This window comes from Pinus tabuliformis, chromosome 5_1, assembly GCF_031772625.1.
Source record: "Pinus tabuliformis cultivar Carrire ecotype Pingquan chromosome 5_1, CPIR1, whole genome shotgun sequence".
In the NCBI taxonomy this organism is placed as follows: domain Eukaryota; kingdom Viridiplantae; phylum Streptophyta; class Pinopsida; order Pinales; family Pinaceae; genus Pinus; species Pinus tabuliformis.
Window position 1 is genome coordinate 890230134 of NC_142305.1, and position 13760 is coordinate 890243893.

Here is a 13760-nt window from a genome sequence, read left to right on the forward strand (position 1 = left end):
CAAAAGATAATTCTCATATAGGAATTAATTAAATAAATAGTAACATAAAGGTACTAGTAAAACTATAACTATAATATTATAAATAGAATTAATATTATTATTAATTGCACGAGACACTCTCCTACCAATATGGTAGAGATGTTGTAATGTAATGTTTAACATTTTGACTAAGGTAAATTACATAAAAATAAAAATAAAATAATGTAACGTAAACATTTTAACTCGAAAAGAAAAACAAAAAACAAAAAACAAAACAAAACAACTCTATTAAAATAAAATAAAAATGGCCCATGGTATTCATGTGGAATATATCCTATTTAAAGGGAAAAATTAAACCAACCTAGGTCCATCTTAAATCTGGATCTACCAAGCACCAAGACGGATCAAATCTCTTGATATGAAAACCTCTTTTGAGTGAAAATAAATTTGGTCCCTTTGGGCACCTGGTACGAAGTTAAGATTCTAGGCTTGTAATAATAGAATTTTAAGTTAAAAGTAATGAGCATTAACTAATTAATAAAGGATGAGACTCTCAAATAAATAAAAATAAATGAATAAACTATATTAAAATCACATATATATATATATATATATATATAAGGAAATAAAAGGGGGTTATAGTGTAGGTATTAATTTAATATAAATAAAACAAATTAGAATTAATTTTGTTGGTGTCTTATAAAAAATTGAAAGTGGAGGTGTTATATTTGGATGTGGAGTGATGGAAATGGTACAAAGGCTTATAAATGTTACATTACTTGGACCCAATTTAACCAAGTCATTTGTGCTTATTTTGAACGTGACACTCACCATTTAGGACGCTTAATAAAATTTTGTCAAACCAACACAATAATGGAGTATGTTACTTCTTTTAAGTAATTGACAATCCACACAAAGGGCATGTTTGATTCTATTTTAAGGAATGTTTCATAAGTCATATAATGAAGCAATTTTAGCACATGTCATGATGCAATCCCTGAAAACATGGTTGGAAGATTGTGACAAAGCTATAGAAGTTGAGATGGTGATCAATGCACAAACCAAGAGACCTTTATTCACCACTCGTCCTAGCCCCCTTGTGGTAACTACCCCATCTCCTCAAACTCGCAGCCTATCTAAATCCACAATTTGTCTCTAACAAAGATGGTAGAATGTCAATGCATTTGTCTTTCTTATATGTGATGAGTGATAATTCAAAGGGTACAAATATAAAGAACAAATACTATTTCAAATGGATCTCCACATAGCTAATTTGAACACATTCCACTGCTAAACCAAACATGGAAGACACAACCCCTCCCATGGAAAATGAAGCTCCTTTGCAACCTCCTTGTGGGGAACCCCAAATTTCTCTCCATACCTATCATGTTTCTCAATAACCCAAACCTTGAAATTGATTGGCTACATCAAGCACCATAAAGTGATTGTGTTGATTGACAATGACAATATTCATAATTTTATTCATAAGAGAGTGGCACAAGAAACACATTGTTATGTACATCTCATGTCTAATTTTCAAATTATGATAGCTAATGGTGGTATGATGAAATGTGGGTGTTGTTATGAAAATGTGAAACTACAAAGTGGTGAGTATCATCTTAAAACAAATGTTTTCTACTGAAATGGGTGGTTGTTATATAGTTTTTGAGTAGAATGGTTATGCACTTTGGGACCCGTCACAATGGATTTCAAGGATTTATACATGAACTTCACTTAATAAGGGTAAAAAATACCTCAAAGTGCTTACAACTAATTCCCTTAAAATTATCATCATATGGAGAAGTTATTGAAGAAATACCACTCAAGTATTATTGCACAAGTCAATGTCATACACTCAGTAGACACCCTCCCATAAGAGACTCACCTTGATTTCCAGTTGGTTCTCTTTAAGCATCAATAAGCATTGAAAGCACCACAAAGTTTTCCACCTTCATTTTCAGGAGTGTTATGAACATTTTGCCTTAAAAATGATAAGAAATCAATAATTACAATCCTCTTTGAAGGGGGAATGTCAGGCCAAGCAGTAACTCCTCAACCAAAAATAAATTTGTGTTTATTCCTTCAGGTAGGTCTTCATTATATACATGATGGAGAGATTGTTCACTTCATCTCTCGATGACTGTTCATATTATTTATTTATCTATTTACATTATATTCACCCAATCATGAGGATTAGGCGTTAACATTCCCCCCTTAATCTGAAGGGATGTTGGTGAGACCAAACATCATTCTGAATCATTCAAGCTTTTCTCTTCCAAGTGCTTTGGTGAAGATGTCTGCAATTTGCTCATTAGTGGAACAATGACGGAGATGGATTGTTTTGGCCTCGACATGATGTCGAATAAGATGATATTTAGTATTGATGTGCTTTGTTCAATCATGGAACTTTGGGTTCTTGGCCAACTTTATTGTAGAGGTATTGTCAATCATGAGTGGAGTTGATTGCACTTGTTTTACCTGCAAATCTTCAAGAATTTTCCTGAGCCATACAATTTCTTTTGTTGCTTTAGCTGCTGCCACGTATTCTGCTTCTGTTGTGGAATCTGCTGGAACTGATTGTTTGCGTGATCTCCAGGAGACAGCTCCTGATCCAAGACTCATAGCATATCCTGAAGTAGATACCCCAGTTTCTTTGTCTCCATCGAAGTCTGAATCAGAGTATCAAATCAATCTGAAGTCGTCCACTTGTGTATACTTGATTCCAAAGTCTTGAGTTCCCTTCAAGTACCTTAGAACTCTTTTTGCAGTAGACCAATGTCCCTCACAAGGCTTTTGCATAAACCTGGAGAGGATTCCAACAGCAAATGAAATGTCTAGTCTAGTAGTAGTTAGGTAGTTAAGACTTCCTACAAGCTGTCTATACTTTGTTGCATCCTCAAATTCTTTTCCTTCAATAGATGTGAGCTTTAAGTATTGTTCCATTGGAGTAGTAAGAGGATTGCATTCTGTCATGCCAAACCTGTTCAACAGATATCCAATGTATTTCTTTGAGAAAGAAATATGGACTTCGGATGTTGGGTTACTTCAATGCCAAGATAGTAATGAACATAGCCCAAATCAGTCATTTCAAAAGTTTTCCCCAATTCCTTCATTATGGATGCAATGTAGCTTTCATTGTTCCCTGTCATCAAAAGATCATCTACATATACCAAAAGATATACAATTGTTTTGCCAACTTTCTTGACAAATAAAGTTGCATCGTCAAGATCATAATGTTTGAAATTTAGTTTCAGAAGATGCTCAGTTAGTTTTTCATACCAGGCTCGCGGTTCTTGTTTGAGGCCATACAAGGACTTCACAAGTTTTCATACTTTATGTTCATGTCCTTTCACAGCAAATCCTTCAGTTTGAGACATAAAAACATTCTCTTTTAGATCTCCATTTAAGAAAGCAGTTTTTACATCCATTTGATGGACTTTCCAACCGTTCTGAGTTGTTAGTGCAAAGAGTGTCTGGATGGTAGCCCATTTTGTTGTGGGGGCAAAAGTGTCCTCATAATCAACCCCTTCCTTCGGTGCAAAACCTTTTGCCACAAGCATAGCTTTGTGCTTGTCAAGTGAGCCATCAGCTTTATACTTGTTCTTGTAGACCCACTTGTAGCCAATTGGTTTGGTTCCTAATGGAGGATCAACCAGCTTCCAAGTGTTGTTCTTTATGAGGGCATCGTATTCCTTTTGCATCACTTCTTTCCGTTCATCATGAGAAGCAGCTTCTTTGAAGGAAGTTGGTTCAAAATCTGTAGACAAGTTCAATTCACAATCATAAGAAACATCCATATCAATAGGTGAATTAGAATCATCCACATCACCTCCATTTTGCCGGTTTGAATTTCTAGTTCCTGTCTTTCCAACCTCACCAGGATGAACACTTTCAAGTGTCTTTGTCAGCCACTTTGGGGGACCTTTCTTAGATGGTCCAAGCTGCTCCATTGATTGAGTTGGGACTGAATCAAGATTGAGTCTCCCAATTCTATCAATCACATCACTTAAAGCATCATCTGTTGTTGGAGTTTCATGTGGGGGAGAGTGTTCTTCAGAAGAAGATTCCACATGTTGATCTAGTATAGGAATCCCCCCTTCAAGATGTGGAATCTGATTATCAAATTCTTGAAATGATTTTGCTTTTGCGAATCTATCCAAGCGATCAAGTTGCCGCTCAACAACATTGTTAGTTTTGGATGATTCAAGAAAAATTACATCTCTAGATACAACAAAATTTTTATTTACTTCATCATAGAGACGGTATGCTTTGGAGGTGTTTGAATACCCCAGGAAGATACACTTACGACTTCTAGCACCAAGTTTGTTTCTATGTACCTTTGGTATCAAGGCATAATAGGTGGAACCAAAGACCCTGAGATGCTTTACCGAAGGAACATGTCCATACCACATTTCATATGGAGTCTTGTTTCTAATAGCATTAGATGTACATCTATTCTTTATATATGCAGCACATAGAACAGCATCAGCCCAAAACATTATCTTTACATTTTTGAAGAAGAGCATGGATCGTACCATATTTAAGATTGTCCTATTCATTCTTTCAGCTACACCATTATGTTGGGGATTATAAGGCATAGTTGTTTGATGTTTGATCCCATGTTGGCGAAGATAGTTTTCAAATTCATTTGATGTGTATTCTTTTCCATTATCAGTGCGAATAGACCCAATATGAGATTTTGCATCATTTTCAATCCATTTATGAAAATTCTTGAATGTTTGAAAAGCATCAGATTTGTTCTTCAATAAATAAACCCAACACATTCTGATGTAGTCATCAATAAATGTCATCATATATTTATTTCCATTTGCAGAAGGAACAAGCATTGGACCACATAAATCTAAATGAATGAGTTCAAGTTTTCTATGTGCTCTTGAATGTGAATCATGAAAATACTGTTTGCTATGCTTTCCTAGGATGCAAGCATCACATTGCTTAAGTTTCCTAGGAATTGTAGGCAAACCAGCAACACCATTTTTCTTCAACAAGTGGAGACTGTCATAGTTCAAATGTCCAAATCTAGCATGCCATAATAAACTTGATGGAAGTGTACCTTCTTCATGATGAGAATTGTATGAGAAATGTTGTGCATGAGCAGAGGTTCCTTGCAGCTTGAGAAGCCTTTCTTCTTCTATTTCCCTCATGACAAGTGAGTGGTCAAATGCTTTTCTTACCTCAAGATTGCCATCAAACATATGAATGGAGTGACCTTGCTGGCGGATGTGGAGCAAGGACAGCAATTTTCTCTTGAGATGTTGGAGATATAGAACATGATGCAGAAGAAAGTCTGGAAGACCAGGCAGTTTAAGCCTGATTGTGCCAAGCCCTGATGGCTTGATTTTTGATTGGTCTGAAAAGTATACTGCTCCATCAACATTGTCAGTAAATTCTTCAAAAAAATCTTTTCTATGATTCATGTGGCAAGTTGCTCCTGAATCAAGCAACCAATCATTTTTCCAAGAAGCAAGTGAAGCATTAAATAAATCTTCATTTACTCCAATATTACATTGTGCCACAACATAGTGAGCGGATTCAGGTGCTTTACCTTTGTCTGTATCATCAGTTTTACCTTTCTGTTGGTTTCTTTTCTGCTCAATTTTGTCCCATGGTATCTTGCATGTAGAGGCATCATGTGATCCATTTCTTTTGCAGCGAATGCAGTGCAAATCTACCTTTTCTCCTTGAGAATGTCTGCCCCCCTGCCTCTGAATATCCTCCTCTTCCTGTTAGGCCCCTATACTACTAGTGTAACCCTTTATTGTTATCAATACAACCCACTTATTATATTGATGTACCCATGTAGTGCCCATATTGTTACTATTGTGCCCCATAGAAGCCCACTATTGTTATTATTGTGCCCTTACATTATTATTGTTATGTCGGCTCTAATTATGTTATGACCCCTTAGACTCCTATATATAGAAAGGAGGTCTTTTCATTTGTATCATCCAAGAATTTTTCATTTATGTAATGTAAAGGAGGTTGCCCCCTCGAAGAGTCTGAATTCTAAGGCGTTGATCTATATTTTCTATCTTTTCTTGAGTTGGTTTCATAACATTTGGTATCAAAGCTTTGGATTCTAGGGTTTCGCTGCTCCAAATAGGTCATCGTGGAATTCTCGCTATAACGTTTTTTCTACGACGTTTCAGAAGCTAAAAAAAAAACCCATTTGAGAAGAAATCGCGCTAAATCTCGGGTCCGAATTTTAGATCTTTTTGCGCTATATTTGCGGAGATATGATCTGAGGAAGTTGGTATTTTTGAAAACTCCTGAATTACATTCCAAACAGGTGACCTGGGGAAAATAGTCATAACTTTCTTTCTGAGCATCAGATTGAAATTTCGTAAGAAGGTACAGAAATAGGACGGACTGTAGTTTCTTGTATATATTTTTCAGAGCGAAAGGTTGAAACAGTGACACGTGGATTGTCGTACAAGTTCGCTCTACTGAACTAGTCTATAATCAGGTCACTATGGGAGATTTGGCATAACTCTTCCTTAGAGAATCCAATTGGGATCAGACTGGTGGCATTGGAAAGAGGACGCAGAGGGCTACTACAGGTTGCAATTTCAGAACTTAAAGATCCAAAGTACAGAGTTACAGTCGTTTCAAGATCGAGCTCCTAAAATCAAGAAAAAACAAGATGAGGAAGTTTGATGGCAAGGATCCAGTAAATTGGATACTTCAGATGGAGCAATATTTTGATCTACATGGTGTACCACTGTTACAAAAGGTATGTATTGCATCTTCATATTTAGAACTGGATCAATTTTTATGGTATGAAGGGCTTTGTTCTCGTAAACAACTTGTTACATGGTCAATTTTCACGGAGGAAATGATAGCACATTATGAGGATACAAAGAGCAACACCTTCTTTAGAGAAACACCACAACAATTGGAAAGAGTAAAAGGGCTTTGTGACATATTGGAAAGCAAAATTATGGAAACCAGGAAGCATACCCTCCACAACTATAAAGATGGAAGTGTTGTTTCTCCTAGCCTTCCACAAATTACAAGGGTTACACCACAACAATTGGAAGAAAAAAGAGAAAAAGGGCTTTGTTACAATTGTGATAGCAAATGCACTAAAGGTCATAAGTGTGCTGAGAAGAAATTATTTTACATAGAATATGAAGAGGAGGAAGAAAAGGATCAAGAAACATCAAAAGAAGAAGATATACGCCAGGACCCCACCCCAGAGAAAGAAGAAATGAATCAGACCATATCTTGTAAAGCATTGGCAAGAATCACCACTCCTCAAACTCTTAAGATAGAAGGACATATCAAGAAGAAAAAGGTGCAAGAAGTGAAAGATCACATCGAGAAAGAAGAAATGAATCCAACCATAACTTGTAATTCATTGGTGGAAATTACCACTCCTCAAACTATCAAGATAGAAGGACATATCAAGAAGAAAAATGTTCAAGAAGTAGATCACATCAAGCATCAAGAAATGAATCCGACCATATCTTGTGAAGGATTGGAAAAAATTACCACTCCCCAAACTCTAGAGATAGAAGGACATATCAAGAAGAAAAAGGTTCAAGCAGTGAAAGATCACATCGAGCATCAACAACAAGTTCTCCAAATTTTAAAGGATAACACCACTTCGGTGCAAAATCAAACGAAACAACAGGTAGATCAACATCGTAGTGAAAAATGTTTTGATGTAGGTGATTGGGTATTTTTACTGCTACATCTCAAGCAAGCTATTTATGAGAAGGAAATGTTGGCAATACTACATGCACTTAAAAAATGGCGACCTTACCGAATGGGAAGACTCTTCAAGGATGAGGATGTGGAAGCATTGTTTTGTGCTATTTCTATTATCCAACCAGATTGGATAAACGAAGCAAGGGATGAGTGGAAGAAGGACAAAGAAGTATGGCCACTTATTCAAAAGTTGCAAAAGATCCCAATTCAAACAATATTGCCTGAAATTGAAGAGGAAGGAAAAACCATATTGGAACCTGGAGCAGTCATAGAAACAAGAACCCGACAACTACGAAATCGATCAATTTCAGAGTATCTCATCAAGTGGAAGAACTTACCCGCTAAAGATTCCACATGGGAGGACAATACTTTTATACAGAAGCATCAAGAACTACTCAAGCTTTGAGGACAAATCTTTTTGAAGGAGAGGGGCATGTTAGGCCCCTATACTACTAGTGTAACCCCTTATTGTTATTAGTACAACCCACTTATTATATTGATATACCCATGTAGTGCCCATATTGTTACTATTGTGCCCCATAGAAGCCCACTATTGTTATTATTGTGCGCTTACATTATTATTGTTATGTCGACTCTGATTATGTTATGACCCCTTAGACTCCTATATATAGAAAGGAGGTATTTTCATTTGTATCATCCAACAATTGTTCATTTATGTAATGTAAAGGAGGTTGCCCCCTCAAAGAGGCTGAATTCTAAGGCATTGATCTATATTTTCTATCTTTTCTTGAGTTGGTTTCATAACACTTCCTCTTCGACCACCTCTTCCTCTTGAAGAATCTTGAGTAGGATGCTTTTCTTTATGAGCAAGGCACACAACCTCTTCAGAAGATTCATGGGTTGTCTTATTTCCAAAAGCTTTCTCTCTTTCAGCAAACTTTTTCACAAGAGAGTCAAAGGTGATATCTTTGAGATTTCCATTTGCTTGCAATGACTCAAGATAATTGGAGTAAGTAGGATAAAGTGCCTTGAGAAAAGTGATAAGAGGAATATCCAATTCAACCTTAGTGGATTTGATATCATGCATTATAGACTTTACTTCAGATGCAAGAGTAAGTGGATCATTATTTTGCAGTTCAAGAGTGAAGAGTTTAATCATGAGTTGAACAACTTCAAGTGCAGAATGTGAGTCATAGAGTTCTTTCAGCTTTTGTAAGGCTTCAAAGGCAGTTGAAAATGACGAAATATGGCGACTCACCTCTTCATTTATAGATGCTACGATTAATGCATAAGCTTTGTTGTTCTTGTTTTCCCAAATGACGAGCTCTTTGTCTGAGGTAGGTTGTACTGGTTCATTGTCTTCGTCTCCGACACACACTGCTTTCCACAACTCATTGAAAATGAGGGTGCGTTTTATCATCCGGGACCATTCAAGATAGTTCTCCTTGCCAGTGAGAACTATTCCCACCATGGATATGATTGAATGCATTCTGTAAAAAAATACTTCTGCTGGTAGAAATTTACTTTTGCCAATATACAGTAAAATTTTACTTCTGGTGGTAATTTTTTTTTTTTAATTACATTTCAAAATGGCATTCTCTCCATATAGGGCTTTGTACTGTCTTTGTCTTTAATGAAAATATAAAACATAGATCAGCTATGCATTCTCAAAAGATTTCAAATCTCTTCCTCATCATTTTTTTCGCAACATTCTTGAATTGTTTTACATGAAAAGGAAACAAAGCTATCTGAATTTGGTCTTCACCAATCTAATCTCAACGTATATACCATAAAACTTCAATACAATTCCATGTGTTAAACAGCGTTAAGAGTACATTCAACAGCATTCAAAGTATATTCAACGCGTGGCTATTAACACATTTTACATGCCAAAAAGTCTTCAACGTATATACCAAAAACTTTCAAAGTATATGCCAACGTTATGTGAAGAAACTTCAACGTGTATGCCAAAAAAACTTCAACATATATACCATCATTCATGCAGCAGACTCAGGTGCCTTTTCCATGTTTTTCAGAACCTGTTCCGTTTGGTCCTCCACATTGTTTGAGATAAACTTTCCAGTCTCAGGAATAAGACCTAATACACCAGAAACAAATACAAGATTGTTAGCTTTAATTGCTTGAGAATAGGGACCCAATGCTGCTGGTGCCTTGTCCATTTGTACACCCTCCTTCAAAATAGTAGCATGAACCATGCAGCGAGCTGTTCCAATCCATGCAAAAGGCTCAGGATGGCAGCTGATGTGGCGTAATACTAGAGTCAGGCAACAGAAACCTGCTACTCCCTATGTTAATATTGCGGGGGGCTCGTTTGTAAAACTCTGTGAGAGGGCTGCCGTTTAGGCCAGCGTTAAATAATACCAAGAGCAACGTATATGTGACAACGTTTATATGGAAGGAGCAGCATAAATCATATTACAGGCAGCGTTCAACATATGGGTGGACAAAACTGTGGTAAACATTGGTAATGGCGGAGAAATTGTAGAGCGCAGGTCGTGGGTTGAAACTCACAGTAAATACATGCATATAACACACAGCAAAATGGAACTCGCACACAACGAATCGACTCCTTAACGCACTTCAATGAATACATTAAACAATGAATGAGATTTTGCAGGGGTATGACAGAGATGTCAGCCTGCAGAACATGGGCAGAATATAAGCAGAATATGTAGGAGGGATTTACAAAGTATAGAGAAACTAAAAATGGTGTTGGCTCTGATACCATGTTAGACCAGGCAGTAACTCCTCAACCAAAAATTGATTCATGTTTATTCCTTCAGGTAGGTATTCATTATATACATGAGGAAGAGATTGTTCACTTCATCTCCCGATGACAGTTCATATTATTTATTTATCTATTTACATTATATTCACCCAATCATGAGGATTAGGTGTCAATAGGGAATCCCATTTTACAATGAATACAATGTATAAGACAATATTTGATGATCCCAAGGCTAGGTTTGCTTAGTGTATGTATATGAGACAAAGGGTACAATTATAATAAAATGGGACCATGAGGGGTTCTAGCCTACATAACAATAGAAATGTAATCACACAATATCTAAGGATTAATAATGAGTTTTATTATTAACATGTGGCTCATATAGGGCTTAATATGCCCCTCCCCTTCAAAAAAGTGTTTTCCTCAACACTTGACTATTTATAATTATTTTTGTATGAAAAAATCATCTTCCCATGTTGCTTCTTCCATTGGTAGGACGAGGTACTCAATAATTATTCAATTTCCCAGCTACTTAGTCCTTGTTTCTAATGTTATTTCTGGTTCTAGTATTATCTTCCCTTCTTCATTAATCTTTCATAGAATAGTTTGAACTAGGTTTTTGTCATCGATTACCTTCTTTAAGAAAGAAACATGAAATAATAGATGTACACATGAAGATGGAGGCAACTATAATTTGTAATTCATACTTCCATTCCTTTGCACACCCTATAAGGGCCATAATACCTTAGTGCTAATTTATTATCCTTATTTTGTTGCCTCAGGGACATCTATTTATATGGTTATATTCTCACAAATTCACAATCCCCCAATTCAAATTCCCTTTCACTTTGGTGTTGATATGTTTGTCGTTTCATCCTATTTTGTGTCATAACCAAGTTATCCTTCAATAGTTTGAGAACCTCTTATCGGTGCAATATTTGGTCATGCATTGCTTGAGCCTTTATCTTCCCTTTCAAGGTTGATGATATGGATGGAGGATGATATCCATAGAGTTCCATAAATGGTGACATTGTTTATGAGGTATGGAAATATGTGTTATACCACCATTCTACTAAGGGTAACCATTTGACCCATTGTATTTTTATAGATGCAAAGCAACATAGATATCCTTCTAAATATTTATTCACAATCTCATTCTTCCCATGAGCTTGAGAATGGTAAGATGAGTTGTGAGCCAATTGAGTACCCAAACGAAAAAATAATTCATTCCAAAAATTTCTAGTTAAAATTGGATCATTGTCACATGCAATAATCTTTGGTATTCCATGTAGATTTTCGATTGTTTCCATGAATTCTTTTTCCACTATACTTGCTTTAAAAGGATGAGAAAGAGAGCAAAAATGGGCCTTTTTCATTCGATCTAATACTACCATAATGACACTATTGCCTTCAGATTTAGGTAAACCTATAATAAAATTCATTGAAACTTCTTCCCAACACTGGCTTGGAATGGTTGATGGCTGAAGGAGCCCTAGGGTCTTGACCATCTCTCCTTTATTTTGTTGGAATACCACACATTTAGCCACAAGATTTTGAAAATATGTTGTAATACTTTCCCCAAAAAATTTCTTCCTATAAGAGGTGTGTGTAATTCCAAAAGGACTTTTTGTTTGAGTTGAGAATTCTTACATGAGTATAAGCAATCTTGATACCGCAACAAAACACTTTTCCACATAAATTTTTCTACTACATTGGGGTCCTTCTATAGTTGTTGAATGATATCGCATATCTTCTCATCTTTCTCCAATTCTATCCTTTCTTCTTCCACCCAATCAGATTATGTAATGGAAATAGTGCAGGGTAAACCATTTGTGTCTTACTCTTTCCTCAAGAGTGCACCTGCCACAATAATTTGTTTTTTTTTTTTTTTTGTAAATAATTTCAAAATCATAACCAACATCTTTGTGGCGCATTTTTCATTCTCTTATAAAGATAATATTTTCTACAAGAAGTACTTCAGACTATCATGATTTGTTTTTATTTTCAAGTGACGTCCTATTAGGTATGGATGCCATTTCTTAATTTCATGTAGTATGGTCAACATTTTATTTTCATAGATGGGTTTAAGTAAACTCTTTCATTTAAGTTATCTACTTTCAAAGGAAATGGGCCTTACTTCTTGCATGAAAACTACACCAATACCATGGCCTAAGGCATTGCACTCCACAATGAAGGTTTTGTGAAGTTGGGTGTCACAAAGATAGGAGTTGTACATATAGCCTCTTTATGTTTTTCAAAATATGTGGTTGCTTCTTTAGTCCAAGAAAAGCCTTCCCTCTTCAATAATTTTGTTAGATGTGTTATTTGACCATAATTCTTGATAAAATTGTGGTAATATCCTATCAATGCTAAAAATCATGTGAGTTTCTTCAAAAATATTGGGGATTAGCCATTCCAACTATGATTTTGTAAGGGTCCACCTTGACACCATATTGTGATACAATACGGCCCAAATATTCCACTTCTTGAACCCCAAAGGCACACTTGGAAGGCTTTTCATATAGTCAATGATTTTCCAATAGTGTTTAGACCCTATCAACATGTTGTACATGCTCTTCCCAATATTTTTGTAGACTAGTATGTCATACAAAAATACTTACACAAACTTTCTAAGGAAGGTTTTGAAAATCAGATTCATCAAGCCTTGAAATGTTGAATGCACATTTTTAGTTCCAAATGGCATATAAAAAAACTCATAATGACCTTCATGTGTTCTAAATATTGTTTTGGGAATGTTTTCTTGCCCCATTATGATTTGATGATATCATGAATGAAGATGCAACTTAGTAAAGAAATTGTTTTGTGCAATTCATCAATGACAGGAATAGAAAACTTATCTTTGATTATCATTTTGTTAAGATATCTATAACTTGGCCACATAATCCATGAACCATATTTTTTTATAATTATCACCATTGGTAAAGAGAAAGCACTCAAGATATGTTGAATGTTTCCCGCCTCTAACACTTCTTGAACCATATGCTCAATCTCACTCTTATGTGCATGTGGATACCTGTAAGGCCTAATGTCAAGCAGTAAATTTCCAGGTTTTAAATGAATAGCATGGTCATGATCTCGGGTAGGTGGAAGACCCTTAGGCATCTCTCCAAATACATTAGAATGATTGTTGATAACTTTTTGGAGATCCATTGGAGTACAAAATATAGATGTTTAAACATCCAATGTAAAAGACTACACAATTACATCTTGGTGTCCCCTTTTTAGCAATTTTGTCATGTTATTAGAGCTTATCACTTTAATAGGTTTCCCTTAGATACCTCTAAGCTTAAGTTCCTTTCCTTCTGAGAAAAATATT